The sequence below is a fragment of the Sciurus vulgaris genome, assembly GCF_902686455.1.
Source record: "Sciurus vulgaris genome assembly, chromosome: 1".
Classification (NCBI taxonomy): Eukaryota; Metazoa; Chordata; class Mammalia; order Rodentia; family Sciuridae; genus Sciurus; species Sciurus vulgaris.
In genome coordinates, this window is record NC_136461.1 from 150,470,474 (window position 1) to 150,486,351 (window position 15,878).

General features: G+C 36.3%; 1 pseudogene across 1 annotated transcript; it reads right to left on the bottom strand.

The window, feature by feature from the left end:
- Positions 1-6,339: 6,339 nt before the first annotated feature.
- Positions 6,340-7,833, bottom strand: LOC306655239 (small integral membrane protein 15-like; annotated as a pseudogene). Its single transcript has one exon. The product of its transcript is annotated as a small integral membrane protein 15-like (transcript).
- Between the last annotated feature and the right edge of the window lie 8,045 nt (positions 7,834-15,878).

The window sequence follows — 15,878 nt, forward strand, 5'->3', positions numbered from 1 at the left end:
GTATCTCGGGGAGCCCTAAAGCGAATATCTTAGATATCCAGGGCAAACATAAGGAGCGAATATGATCCTATTGATCAATGCTAACATCAGAAAGGAGTGAGTCAGTCAGATGATAAGTGCCTCCTGGAGATAGAACAATAGGAAGTAAATTAGGAAGTACTGTTGCCAAGAGATTTCCAAGATATAGAATCAAGAGTATATCTCATGATCAGTTTATAGGAAATTCAGGATGAGAGAGGTATAAAATACAAACTTATTAAACCACATCATGAGGCTGCAAACAGCCAAAGTCAGATTATAGGAAATTCATCAAAACAAATGACCCATTTTCTTCCCTAAATGTCATAAAAGCGGGGAGGGGAGGGAATTTTTCACAGATTAAAAGATACTTAAGAGACATATTAAGCAAATGCAATGTCAACCTTGTTTGGATCCTGATTCAATCAAACCAACTGAAAAAAACACATTATTGAGGCAATAAGAGAAATTTCAACACAGGCCGTGTAGTTTTTCAAAAACAGATTAAAAGAATATTAGAGAGGAAATGATGGATGTTAAAGCCATAAGTGTATCATTAAATACATAAGCATAATTGATGGTTTCTGAGGAAAAACTGAATGGAGGGCTGGGGTTGTAGTTCAGTGATAGAACATTTGACTAGTATGTGTGAGGCACTGGGTTCAAACCTCAGCACCACATAAAAAATAAACAAATAAAGGTACTGTGTCTATCTACAACTAAAAAAAATCTTTAAAAAGAAAAGCTAAATGGAACAAAAATATTAAAAGATGTGGTACAATGAGAAATTCAGATGTTTCTTGACCTTTAGTGGGGTTATGTCCCAATAACCCCATCGTAAGTTGAATGTGTCATAAATAAAAAATGCATCTAAACAATCTAACCAATCAAACATCATGGCTTAGCTGAACAGGATACTATAGAGTATGGGTTGTTTCCTAATTGGGAACTGTGTCTCACTGACCACTGCCCATTATCACAACAGAGTACCATATTGCATATCACTAGTTCAGGAGAGAAGAGCAAAATTCACAATTTAAAGCAGTTTCTTTCCTTCTTCCCATCAATCCACCTTCCCTTCCTTTCCAGTACTGGGGGTAGAACCTTGCATAGGCTTGGCAAAGGCTTTACCACTGAACTACATCTCCACCCTCATTTCTATTGCATCTGAACAACTTGTACATTATCGTAAAGTTGGAAAATTATAAAATTCAAACTGTCACAATTCAAAGGCTGTGCAGAATATATTTGGTCTTTGTTCTTTATTCGTAACACAAAGCTCCTAAAGATCATAATTTCCTGAGAGATAGGAGTAGCTTTTGTTCTAATAATGTGACTTTTGGTGGAATGGCAGCTGGTCACTAGAAAGACGGCACCTTGAATCCAAACTTAGTACTTTCAGTCTCATTCTTTCATTGGTGAATAGAGGACAGAAGAGAAGCTGTAGATTAAGTCAATCGATATTTGATTGTACTTAAATGGTAGGGTTTAGAGAGCTTCTAGGTGCATCTACTTGCTGGGAGGGTGGCACACACCAATTCCACAGGACAGTAGTAATCCTTCCAGACTATACCCTATGTACCTCTTCTCTGACTCTTCATTTGTATTATTTATAATATCCTTTATAATAAACTGGTAATCACAAATAAAGGATTTTGAGTTCTGTGAGTCATTCTGGCAAATTTCCAAACCAGATGGGGGGTAGTCACAGAAACCCCTGGTTTATAGCCATTTGGTTAAAAGAAAGTCAGGAAGCCTGGGACTTGTGACTGACATTTGAAGTGGACTGAGACTTTAACCTCACTCAGTATAATCAATGTCAGAATTGAATAGTTGGTGTCCAGAGAATAAGAGAATTGGTAATTGGTACTTGGTGTCAAAAAATACCCAAGATAATATATGAATGAAATCTTAGTCATACAACTGTTATCTAAGCGAATGGGGAAATGCTAGCAGGAGCCCCACTAAGATCACAACAGATGAAAGACGCCCCTATCTCCATTTCTTTCTTTCTTTCTTTTTTTTTTTTTTGCCTGCAAATGCCATAATTTTATTATTCTTTATAGCTGAGTAATATTCCATTGTATATATATACTACAGTTTCTTTATCCATTCATCAGTTGAAGGACATCTAGGTTGGTTCCACAGTCTGGCTATTATGAATTGAGCAGCTATGAACATTGATGTGGCTGTATCTCTGTAGTATGCTGATTTTAAGTCCTTTGGGTATAGGCCCAGGAGTGGGATAGCTGGGTCAAATGGTGAAATTTCTTTCTTTCTTTTAGGTGCTTGGGACAAACCCAGGGCCTAAGGACTCTATCTTCATTACTATTTAACATCATATAACACTATTCAATCAAAGAAGAAAACAATTCTAATTATTTTAATTTTACATAAGAATTAGAAAAATTTAAAACTCTGTAGTTTATATGATGTCATACCTGACAACCCAAGATAATTCAATGCTAAAGCAGAATAAAATAATTTAGTAAAGTGGAAGGCAGAAAATCAACATATAGTTATCACTACCTTTACATATACAAAAAATAACTGTGGAAAATATTATCATTATTTTACAATAAATTAAAAATATAATTACCATATGGTGAAGTAATTCCAGTTCTGGGCATATAGTGGACCCTCCATATTGGCAGGTTCTACATCCATTTATTCAACTCACTGTGGGTCAAAAAAATTAGGAAAAAACAAAACAAAACAAAACAAAACTATCTGTACCAAACATGTTGATTTTTTTCCCCTGTAATTACTCCCTAAATAATATGGCATATAAAATTTTTACATAGCATTTCCATTATATTAGGTATTAAAGTAATCTAGAGAATTTAAAGTATATAGGAAGATGTTTGTGGTTATATGCAAATTCTATGCCACTATATAAGAGCCTTGAATATCCTTGGATTTTGGTATCCATGGAGTGGATCTTGGAACCAATTCCCTGAGGATACTGTGGAACAACTGTTCCCATTTTCTTTGCTAAATTAATTAATTCATTTATTTGGTACCAGGGATTAAACCCAGGGGTACTCTATCACTGAACCACATCCCCAGCCCTTTTTATGTTTTGAGACAGGTCTCCCTAAGTTGCTTATGGCCTCTCTAAGTTGCTGAGGTTTGCTTCAAACTTGAGATTCTCCTGCCTCAGGCACCTGAGCCACTGGGACTACAGGCATGTGCCACCTTGCCTGGCTTATGTTCCCATTTTTGCTGTTGAGAAAACCAGAATGGAAAATTACATGACTTGCTTAAGGTCACACAACAGGTAAATAAATGGTAGAGCCAATATTCGTCTTTTTTCCTATGTTTAAACTCTGCTATGTACGAGGAATAAAAACACTATCCAGTGTTCTACAATTGAAGGGAAACAGTAATGATAGAATTATATAAACATACATAACTATAATTACTTACGATCCAAGGCTAGTTGTGGCATGCTGAAAGTGATACACAAATAAAAGCAAATAAGAGAACAGAGATTGGGGAGGTGACAAAAGGTGGGAAAGCAAATCATGTTTTCATGGGGATGGTGGAGCTGGCGAGTTTGTAAATGATGTCTAGGATGACTTAACTGCTTGTGAAGGTAGAAATATGGCATAGATGTTGAAATACATACCATTTTGATTATAGAACAGGACAGAACATAAACAATGATGGGTTGGAAAAAGAAAAGGGAAATGTGGGGCAGAGGCTGAAAGAAAGGTCTGAGTCTGGGACTGGCCCCATAGCAGTGATCTGTAGCCTATATGACAACTTCCAAAAGGACACAGAACTTTGGATAGGAAACAGTGTTTATGGAGCTTGTGTCAGAGGTGGACACCACGGCTAGAATCGCTAGGCAGTGCTCACAGGTGTGGCCAATAATGGGAGTACATCATTGTTTCAAGAAGTTTGAACCAGATCCCATGCTGTGATTGGAGGTTCTATGAGGACTTGTTTAGCCTCCTGAATAACACTGTGGCAATATTCAGGTATGATGTTTGGGTCCCAGCCAAGCAGAGAGTCCAATAGGTCTGCATCATAATTGATAGCAAAATCGAATTGGAATCAGGACCCTGTGGCAAATATGAAGTCAGACCAATCAAGCATGGAATCAGGGATCAGAGGACAAGCTGTACTGCTATAAATATATTCAAGATCCACAAGATATCAGGGTAAGAGTAGCAAGATTAATTTCGTTCACCAGACAATAATAATGGGGAAGAAGTTTCTAAAGTACACAATTCAACTAGAATTGGACTGGGGACTCAGCATGATTGAACTGAGAGGGTAAAGGTTCTTTTGCCAGTGATTGGTAGGTATAATGTTAGAAATACAGGTTGAATTCAGATTGTGATTAGCCTTGAAAACAATTCATTTTGTATGTATCAGAAATGACACCATATCTGCTACAGAAAGATGATTCTGAAAGAAGGATGGAAGAATGTTTGGAAAGGACAGTTATAGGATGTAGGACTTCATTTCAACAGTGCATGAGAATAGGAGAAAGAGACCAGAAAAAGACCCTCCCCAACACTCAGTAACTTGATTAGAAATGAAGGCAACTCTATAGTACTTTGGAGGGAGAATACCCTTTTCAGTCAATGATACTAGGTCAATTGGACCTTAACATGGAAAAAAATAAATCTTGACTGATCCCCCCCCTGATACCATACGTAAACGTCAGTTCTAGATGGACTATCCGTATTCTAAATGTGAAAGGAAAAACAGTACACTTTCTAGAGGGAAACATAAGAGAATAGCTTCATGACCTTGGGATAAGCAAAGATTTCTTAAACAACACAGAAATTCCTAATCATAAAGGGAACTAATTTGGATTACATTATAATGAGGAACTTTGGTTTAAAAAAATCCCAAATTAAGAGAGTGTATGGCAAAGCCTGGGGTTTTAGCTTAGCAGTAGAGCTCTTGCCTAGTATGAGTGAGGCACTAGGTTCAATTCTCAGTAACACACACACACACACACACACACACACACACACACACACTGAAAGGCAAACTGCAGATTTAGATATTTCTATTACAGACAGTAAAAAATAAGTATATAGTCTATAAATCAAGAAAAAAGATGGGCACCCAATACAAAACAGGGCTAAAGAGACACTTCAGAAAATAGGAAATTAAGAAGAATATGCAAAGTGCCAATAAACACTTATTTGATTTAATTTGTCAATAACTGCTATGACTTATTTTTTTCTTATAAAAGTATCAAATTTATTTTAATATCTGGTTTCATTTTTAAATTAGAGCTGTTGGACAATTATTTAACTTAAAATTCATTCTCAGAGGTACAGAAACATTAATAAGCTATTAAATACAGTGAATAAAATTACTGGACCATGCATTTAGAAAAGCCATGTGTAACAGTCAAAAGTTCCAGTAATACTACTTAACTGAAAGATCCTTTAGCTCTGTACTTCCAATTATACCACTCTCATTTTTGAATATGATTTATCCTATTTGTTCAATTATTACTATGCCCAACAAAATCTTCCCAAATTTTAAGCCTTTTTTTTTTTTAACCATGTAAGAAGTTTGATTTAGCTGTTAACTTTGTAAAAGAAATATCAAATTTTAGTTTTCACCTCAAACTTGTTGGATCAAGAAGTACAGGACATCACTACCTATGAGTTAAAGAATGGAATAAAACCAAAAGTGCCATCTATATAATCAACAAATTATCTGATAAAACTTTTTACCTACTTCACTGTTCTAGTTAACACAAAAATAAACTGGTTCTAAGATACTACAGCATTTGGCATTTTTACTGCAAGTTTTAAATCAGTGTTATTCTTCTCAACAACTCATCTCTTAAGAAAATGGCAGTGTTCATAAGTACAAAAACTGTTAAAACCAGAAGGTAGTACTCTACATAATCAAGGCAAGGGAGAAGGTAGTACTCTACATAATCAAGGCAAGGGAATTCTTTATAAAACTCGGTTTTAAAAATGAGAATGTCTTGATAATTGCCAGTTGTCTCAAAGGCTAAAATCAGAAAAAATGAAGAAAATAGACTAATATACTCATTGATTAATACTATTTTATTGGGCTGGGGATATAGCTCAGTTGGTAGAATGCTTGCCTTGCAAGCATAAGGCCCTGGGTTCAATCCCCAGCACTACAAAAAAAAAAAAAAAAAAAAAAAAAAAAATACTGTTTTATTTTGAGGAATCCAGAAATGATTACATTCCAAGGAATAAGCAATAATGATAAAAGATGTGATTAATATACTCTATCTCCTTTAAGCCAAAGCAAACTTTTCACCTCAGAGGATAATTCTTTTATATTCTTAACATCCTTTGTCCAGAACAGGATCCCATTTTAAGCCACTAATTGAATAAAGTTCATAATGTAAACTCATTTTTCTCCATAGGATGTTTTCATTTCAGTACAAAAGCTACAATGGCAAATGACTTAGTCACTTATGAAGAACTTTTAAGAATTTGCAGGTTGGGTAACCATATCTGAAATACTTAGGACTAGAAGTGTTTGATTTTTTCAGATTTTGGAATATTTGCATATACATGAGATATCTTGAGGATAGAACCTAAGTCTTAACACAAAATTCATTTCTATAGCTTGAAGGTAATTTTATATGATATTTTTTATGATATTTTTAGTGTATTTGTGTTTTGACTGAAACCCTTCAAGAAGTCAGGTGTGGAATTTTCCACTTGTTTATGCACAAAAAAATTTGGATTTTGGAGAATTTGGGGTTTGGGATTTTCTGATTAGGGATACTCAACCTGTGTAATTAATGTTTATTTTAAATAATTGACAGTACATACCAACAAACTTCTATACCCAAGCCTAAAATTACAGTTTTGATGTCAAAACTAATGACATGAGTCTTCTATATGGTCAGATTCCATTTACTAAATAATACTATCATGAAATCCAAAGAAATCTTAGTGAGTCCTTCCAAAGTTGCATAATTTCCAAAAGATTTTTCTCTGGTTGCGGAGTCTATTCATTCCTTCAGTCCTTTTTCAGTCGTTTAGCTTTTGCAATATTTTCTTGACGTTTTTGATTCTTCTTTTGCTCCTTCCTCCTTCTCCCTAGCTTCAATCATCTTGGCCAGTTTCCAGGACAGCACTGCACTTGCTAGGAACAGTGGAGTAAGGGCCAAAATAACTGTTGTAAGGAAGCCATATGGGTCTTTTGTAGCCCGTTCCACAATATACTCAGCCCAAGCCTCTATGACAAACATCTTTGTAGCAGTCTTAGGAAAACTATGGGGTAGGCTTATGCTCTCTAATTTTGCCCGGGATTATCAGTAAGCCAAGCACAATTTCAGATGGCCCTTGGTGGTTTGCCTTCTTTGGTTTCACAGTATACTTTCGAGAGAGGGTTAAGTTCTTGCACTGCAGCCGTCTGTGCCAAGCACCGGGACACCACCGCAGCGACGCCACCAGCCGCTCTTCATTGCCCCAGAGACACAGACTCACACTCGGCTTATCATTTTTTTGAATGTTCCTCAAGGGTGCAGTGTAACTGAAAGCTTGAACTGCAGAGGGTGGTGTTATTGGGCAGTTAATGGAATCTTTGGGAGGTGGGGCTTTGTGAGAGTTCCTTAGGTCATTGGGGGGCGTGTCCTCTAAGAGGACTGTGGAAATCCTGTCTCCTCCAGTGGCTCTTTTTGTTGTTATTGGAGATGTGACTCTTTTGCTCCTAAAAGTGGTCCTACCATGATGTGCCACCATCCACTGCCCTCACCAGAACTAAACCAAAAGAGGTACCATGACTTTGAACCCCCCAAAGTGTGAGCTAGCAAACCTTCTCTGTTTTTTAAAATTTATATATATATAAATATATATAAATATATATATATTTAGTTGTAGATGGGCACAATACCTTTATTTTATTTATTTATTTTTATGTGGACCTCACACATGCTAAGTGAGCACTTTGCCACTGAGCCACAACCTAGCCCCCTTTTCTCTTTATAAGTTAGTTGTCTCATATTCTGTTGGAGTAGCACAAAGCTGATTTATATAATAAGAAAACTCTAAAATGCAATACCACTATACCACTCAGAATAGCTAAAATAAAAACGGCAATACTCAGCATTGGTGAGGATGTGGAGTAACTGCGATTCTCATACACTGATGACAAAGTGTAAATTGCCACAACTTTGGGAAAGCTACTTATAAAGTTTAATATATAGGCATTTCTTTTGAACCAGTCATCTACTTCTGGGTATTTACACAAAATGCATGTAATTTGAGCACCAAAACCATGTACAAAAATGTTTTGTAGCAGTATTATGCAGGGCAGCTCAAAACTGGAAACAATCTAAATGTCTATCAACAGAATGGATAAATTATGTCACACACACACACACACACACACACACACGAATACTTTACAGAACTGAGAATAAGTGATTTCTAAATGTAGCATGGAAGAATTTCAGAAAAAATGCTAAACAAAAAATGTTAGACATATAAAGTATCATTTATATAAAGTCCAAAAAAAGGCAAAACTAATCGGTGGTACTAGATGTCTGGGGTTATTAGTTTTTGGGAGACCAGTGCTGAGGAAAGGAACTTAAGAGAGGTTTACTGGGTGATGATCATGTTCTATTTGTTGGTATGAGTAGTGGTTACAGTTGTATGTATTTAGTGAAAATTTATTGAGTTATGCACATATGATTTGGTATTTTCCTATATATATATATAATAAATATTCATCCTAAATTTTAAAAAAATAACAAAACAAAATTTAAAACTGGGGGCTGGGGATGTAGCTCAGTTGGTAAAGTGCTTGCCTCACAAGCACAAGGCCCTGGGTTCAAATCTCCAGCACCGCAAAAAAAAAAAAAAAAAAAAAAAAAAAAAAATTAAAACTAACAGGAAGGAAGGATGGGAGGGAGAGAGAGAGGAAAAAAGAAAGGAAGAAAAAAACAAGACACGACCCAACAGATCACTTTTTTGGGAGTTGTACTGACAGTTTTAAAACAAAATGCTAATTTTCTAACAGGCTGGCATGTACTTTCAAAAGCAGAATGAGGGGCTAGGGGTGTGGCCAGAGTGGTTAGAACACTTATCTATCATGCCCAAGGGCCCTGTGTTTGGATCTCCAGCACCAAAGAAAACATACCATATACACACACACACACACAGACACACTCAATATCCCTGCAGAATGGTTATTACAAACCTCTGGACAGTCTAGGCAATAGGCAATGAGAGTCCAAATAGGGTGATGACAGTTGGTTTGGAAAACAAGGTACAATTCAAGAAATATTATGGGCTGGGTGCAGTGATGCATGCCTATAATCCCAGCAACTTGGGAGGCTGAGGAAGGAGAATCTCAAGTTCAAAGCCAACCTCAGCAACTTAGTGTGGTCCAAAGCAACTCAGGAAAACACTGTCTCAAAAATAACTTTAAAAAGGTGGGGGAGATGTAGCTCATAGGACCTCTGGATTCAGTCTTCCCAACCCAGTATCCAAACAGTGAGTCTGGGGTCTCTACATTAAGTCCATTTCTTCTCTAGTTCTCCTGTACTCCTCTCAAGGACTAATAATACTAAAGTTAAACTTTCACAAGTTCTAAATAATGTAGTGGGGGAAAAAAAGATGGTAATTTAAAAGGGGGGAGGGGAGTTATAAACAAATATACACAGGACATAGCAGGAAAGGACATATAGGGAGAGGTTGTCATTGTGTTTTTACAGCTGATCATAAGGCTAAAGGAGCTTTATGATTTCCAATCTCTTTAGCTACAATGTTTCTCTTTTCTTCAGTCACTAAGTCTCCTGGCTGAAATTCTTTACCCAGAGGTGTGACCTAAACTTTTATTCCTGAAGAATTTGAGTTCCTGGTGATGCTGGGTTATGAGAAGTCTCCATCAACTTTGATGCTGGATCAAGGGAATTCCTAAGTTGTCATTTATATTCCCAGTTTGAAGCACTGATGGGGAGGCAAGAATTATCTCTTCCTGCAAGTTAACTCCAGGTAAGGGAGCTTCTGCTTCTTCCACAAGAAGATGGAGGGGTATGTTTAGCTGTGTAGTCATCAGGGCTGGGGAAAATGCCTGTTTAATTTTGAGGTTTTCCACTCTTTCCCCCATTAATGTCCTGAATGTAACATGATAAGCACTGTCAACTGACATTTTAATTCAGCAACTTATTGGATTAAACTTGATTTTGTTTTGTTGGAAGGTTTTCTGTGGCTGAAGAACAGAGTATTAAAATTGTTCTACGACAATTCTGACCATATCTTGCAATCAGATTCAGTCATTTGAGGTGGTCTTCTTTCTTTAATCTATCCAGTACCATTCAAAGCAATTGTTTCACTATTCAGGCCATGAAATCACACTGTTGATGGAACTGGAGAATATCATGCTAAACCAGATAAGCCAACACCTCCCCAAAGGCCAGATGATTTCTCTGATATGTGGATGGTAATTCACAATGGGGGCAGGCTAGGGAAGACTAGAGGTACTTTGGATTAGGCAGAGGGGAGTGAAGGGGAGGGGGTATGGGGGTAGGAAGGGTAGAGTTAATCAGACACTATTATCCTATGTACATATATCACTACACGACCAGTGTGATTCTGTATCATGTACAACCAGAAGAATGAGAAATTATACTCCAATTATGTATGATGTGTCAAATGCATTCTACTGTCAGGTATACTAATTAGAAACAAAATAATTATGCTGTTAAAGCTTTCATGTCCTCCATCCTGTTTTTTTTTTTTTTTTTTTTTTTGGTGGGTGCTGGGGATCGAACTCAGGGCCTTGTGCTTACAAGGCAAGCACTCTACCAAATGAGCTATCTCCCCAGCCCCCTGTTTTAGACAGATGTATTATACACAATGCCCTCAATGGGCACTCTTATTCTAAGAAATAATTTGAATAGCTATTTAACCCTCCTGAATTCCTGGCATTCAGACACCCCTTACAAATGCAGTGGAAGTGCTTCTACTTTCAGCTCAAGCTACACATGTTAATCAAATCAGATTCTCTCATTTTTCCTGAGTGATTATTACCTGCAACCTATTGTCACTACTAATTTCTTAGAATCATAGTTCTCCATGGAAAGCAACTGAAATCAATTGAACTGTCTAGGTAAAAGGAAAGAGACAATTATTGGAAGGATACACACACACATTTTTTTTCTTCTTTCAGTACTATGGATTGAACCCAGGGTGGTCTACCACTGATCCTTAGTCCTTGAACTTGCCATCCTCTTGCCTCAGCCTTCTGGTTACTAAGAATACAGACGTGGGCCACCACACCCTAGATTTCTCCATCATATTTTTATGCCCTAGTCAACAATCAGGGAAGAATCTCTTTTTGGAATTCTGTAGTAGGATGCTCGAGTCCTATCTTCATATATGTATATATATATATACATATTTGGTCGTAGATGGACACAATCTTTATTTTTTTAAATTTTTATGTAGTGCTCAGGATCAAAGTCAGTGCCTCACATATACTAGGCATGTGCTCTACCACTGAGCTACAACCCTGTCCTGCTTGGGTCCTATTTTCACCTAGATTCAGATACTGGGGTATTTTGCACAATCAGAATGGAGATTTCTATGCTACTATCTCAGCTCATACAAAGACATTCTACAAATGTTTCCTTGTAGAAAATTTTCAGAATTTTTCAGTTCACCCTTTTGGAATTTTTCTGAGCAACACCACATTGTCTGCAGATATTTTGTCTGTTCCTTTTCAATATTTATACCTAATTTAAAAAATGCAACATTGTATGGAAATTTCAAAGAACTGCTAAATTGACTATTCTTATGGTGGTTCTCATTTTTAATGAGATTGCCTCTGATGAATGTTTTTTGTTAAGTACAAATTAACAGTTGGCTTGCGTTTGTTTTAAAATAATGTCCTTTTCATACTTTCCTACTACTAGTGTATTAGATTAAAATAAAGTGTGGAGATTGTATTTTACCAAATGAATTTTAAATCACCTATTGAGATACTTTTTTCCTTTGGCATATTAATATCAATAGATTTTCTTAAAACCATCCTTGCTTTCTTGGAATAAACATCACTTAAATGGTGTTTTCTTGACTAGAGTCTGGACTTCATTTGCTAGTACTGAGATCCAAGATGGTGGACCAGAGGGAGGCTGCGTTCCTTGTTGCTCCTTAACTTGGGTTTCAAGTAGAGGATATCTGTTTCTTGGTGAGGCAGTTTTTGCTGCTTATCAATTCCCTGCTGTTTACCTCATTTGCTAGTACTTTTGTCAGGATCATTGCTCTGTTCTGATGAGGCCTGCAAGATCTCTCTTCTTTGGTGGTGGTGGATACTTTAGCTTTGTAATACCAACTTGGAAATTGGCAGTCTTTTTCTATATGCTAGAAGAGTTTAGTATGGGAATCATGTTCCTTAAAGATTAAAAAACTAGTTGGGCGCTGTGGCACATGCCTGTAATCCCAGCAATTATTACTACAGATTGAACCCAAGGTGCTTAGTCACTTAGTCACTATGTGATTTAGCCACTGAGTGCCCAGCTCTTTTTATTTTGAGACAGGGTCTCGCTAAATTGCTTAGGGACTCGCTTTGTTGCTGAGGCTGGCTTTGAACTTGCAATCTCCTGCCTCAGCCTCCTAAACTGCTGGGATTACAGGAGTGAGCCAGCCATTCATTGCTGCCTATCACTCAGTTCCCATTTAAAAATTTTTGGTATGGCATATTCTTAGAACTTAAAAACCTTTCTCTATTTTTGGATATGAACTTTCTCATAACAAATGTTGGGCAGTTTTTTTTTTTTTTCATAACAATGCATTTTTGCTTGCTTATTTTTTCTCGATTTCTCACAAGTTCATCTGTTGTTTTTAATCAGCTCTCAGAAATGTTGCGTTTGCTAAATCCTATTTTCCAGTTGTTTATACTTTAGTTAATTCTTTTATTTTCTTGGCATTTTATTCAAATTTTTGTAATTTAATCACAGCTTTTTTTTTAAAAGTTATTCTGTTTAAAAATTCAAAGAAACTTTTGAAGTTATAAGAGTTGAATTGCTAGATGGTAATTCTACCCTTTTGTTGTTATTTGCAGTGCTGGGCACCTAACCTAGGGCCATGCACACGAGGCTCTATTTTCTTTTTTGAAGAAGTGACAAATTTTTCCACAGCAGCTGAACCTACCATTTTATATTCCCATCACCAATGTAGGAGGGATCCAATTTTTACACATTCTGGACAATAGTTGTTATTGTAGGTATCCTAGTGCATATAAAGTAGTAACACATTGTGGCTTTTATTAGCATTTTGCTGATGACTAATGACTTGAGCATGTTTTCATATGCTGTTGATCAGTTCTGTATCTCCTTTGAAGAAATGTGTGTTCAGAGACTGATACCATTCTCAAGAAAGAGCACCAAGAATCTAGATTGGCAACCAGTAATCTAGAACATGGCTTTTCTATCTACCAACTTAGTATTTTTCCCTGCAAGTGGGGGAGTGGATGATGTGCAGACATCCTCCATTTGGTTATCAAGGGACAAATCTTCATGGATAATTATGATGTAAAACTTAAAGACCCGATTTAACGTAATTAAGACACTACCTTTATATACTAATGAACCTTGATTTAGCTCAACAAATATTTATTGAATGCTTACCATGTGTATAGTACTATGTTAGGCACACTAGGAAAGAACAAGATAAGCACTGCCTAAAAAAACCCCACAAAACATCTCATCCCCATTCCCGTTATTTTAGTCTTTAGATGATAGCCACAAGATGAAACATGCCACTAGGAAAATGATGTACATAGTTGTATTTTAAAAACATGACATAATTTTGAATTATAGTCTCATTTGTTTTGTAAGTTTTGATCTTTTATGCTTCTAGTATAGCCATTCCAACAATCCATTTAATTTATGGACCCAATTCGTTAGGGGTAGGTTCTCAATGGACAGAACCTTTAGTATTTTGGGCGATACTTTATCAGGTTGTATTCTTGCCCTGAACAGGAAATTTGTCTTTCAATGTGGTGTTGCAAAAAAAAACCCCAGTAAGCTTGAAGCACAACGTTTAAACCCTATCTACTCTGAGCAAAGTAATAAGAGATGATACAAGATGCAAATTTTATAAAACTCATTTGAATTGCAACTTTGATGCAGCTTTTTTATTTAAAAAGCAAATGTTGGTAATTTTTTTTTTTTTTTTTTTTTTTTTTTTTTGCGGTACCGGGGATCGAACTCAGGGCCTTATGCTTGCAAGGCAAGCACTCTACCAGCTGAGCTATCTCCCCAGCCCTGGTAATTATTTTTAACCAAAAATTTTGGGTTGAGTTTGCCCTGTGAAATTAGTGTTTTCACAAGTATGCTACAAATAGCTGAAGATATGTCAAAAACAATTTGGTTAACTCCTTTTATTTCTCAAGGTAAGCTTACAGCTTTAAATTTGGTTCTGACATGACATGTACCAGGTTACTGCCTACATAAGAAAGCCACTCTAATTCCTTTAGTTCCATACTTTTCAAAAGAATGGGCTGGGGGTTATTGCTTAGTGGTAGAGCATTTGCCTGGCACTGGGTTTGATCCCCAGAACCTTAAAAAAAAAAAAAAAAAGATACGGAATCTTTCAAGAATATTTATTATAAGTCCTAAAAGCAGGGCAGTTCCACAAACATTTTGAACAGCTCTACTAAATGAAGGATGATGTTCATGGGCAGAGAAATGTAATTTTCAAAGCATTTATGTTATAGGCATACATAATGAACCAACTGCCTATACTTCAATTACATCATTTCAATATTTTTGCATATTGCTTACTTCAATACTTTAACAAAAGACTTTCTTAACTGGGTGTAGTTTTCTAGAATGTAAGCACCATATTTGTTCTAACTAATCCAAACTATAATCTGGATCTAGAATCTTACTGCAAATTAGTTTGTGATCTTAGACTATAATTAAATATTGTCTAAGATCCTTGTTTTTTTTTTAAAAGCCAAAAACCAAAAGGAAATATACTGGCTGACTTGGATGGTGGCAATAAACTAAACAAACTTGCATTTCAAAAACGAATTTATGGAATGACAAACATTGCCTATGATGATCTTAAAAAACTATACTTCCCAATTCAAAATCATACTGGAAACTGATTCAGACTCAGAGTCTTCTAAAGCAGAAATGACAATACACTGACTTGGAAGTTAAAAAAAATAGAAATTTGGAATGTACACATGAAAATTTAGATGCCTAGAATTAACATCCTATTTCTTATAAAAATAATTACCCATGGATCTCGGCGAGCTGGCATGCATAGATAGGATTAACCACAAGTTTTACTGCATGATGCCAAATATTTTAAAAAGGCTCTGTTATAACCATTTTAGACAACTCTGAGTTTAAAAAGTCACCAAATTTAGCCGAGTACAATAGTGTACATGTGTAATCTTAGCTACTCAGAAGAATCAATATTTCAGGGTCAGGCTGAGCAATTTAGGAGACCCTGTCTCAAGGGAGGCTGAAGCAGGAAGATCACTTCAACTCAGGAGTTCAAGACCAGTCTGGGCAACAATAGCAAGATCCCATTTCAAAATAAAACAAAACACAAACAACAAAACCAGGTGGGAGTGGTGGTGCATACCTGTAATCCTAGGGAAGCTGAGGAGAGAACTGAGTTAGAAGCGAGACTGGGCAACACGGCAAGAACAAAAAATTCTAAATATAAGAGCAATCACAAGTATCTAGTACTAGAAGGAGGGGAAAAGTTTAATTTTGATTTACCTTTGTCCTGTATGAGAACAATATACAAAAATACAAAATTTGGGGCTGGAGGTTGTAGCTTGGTAGAAAAGCTTGTGCTTAGCTTAGCATGGGTGAGTCCTTGGGTTTGGTTGCTAGCATTGCAAAAAAAAAAAAA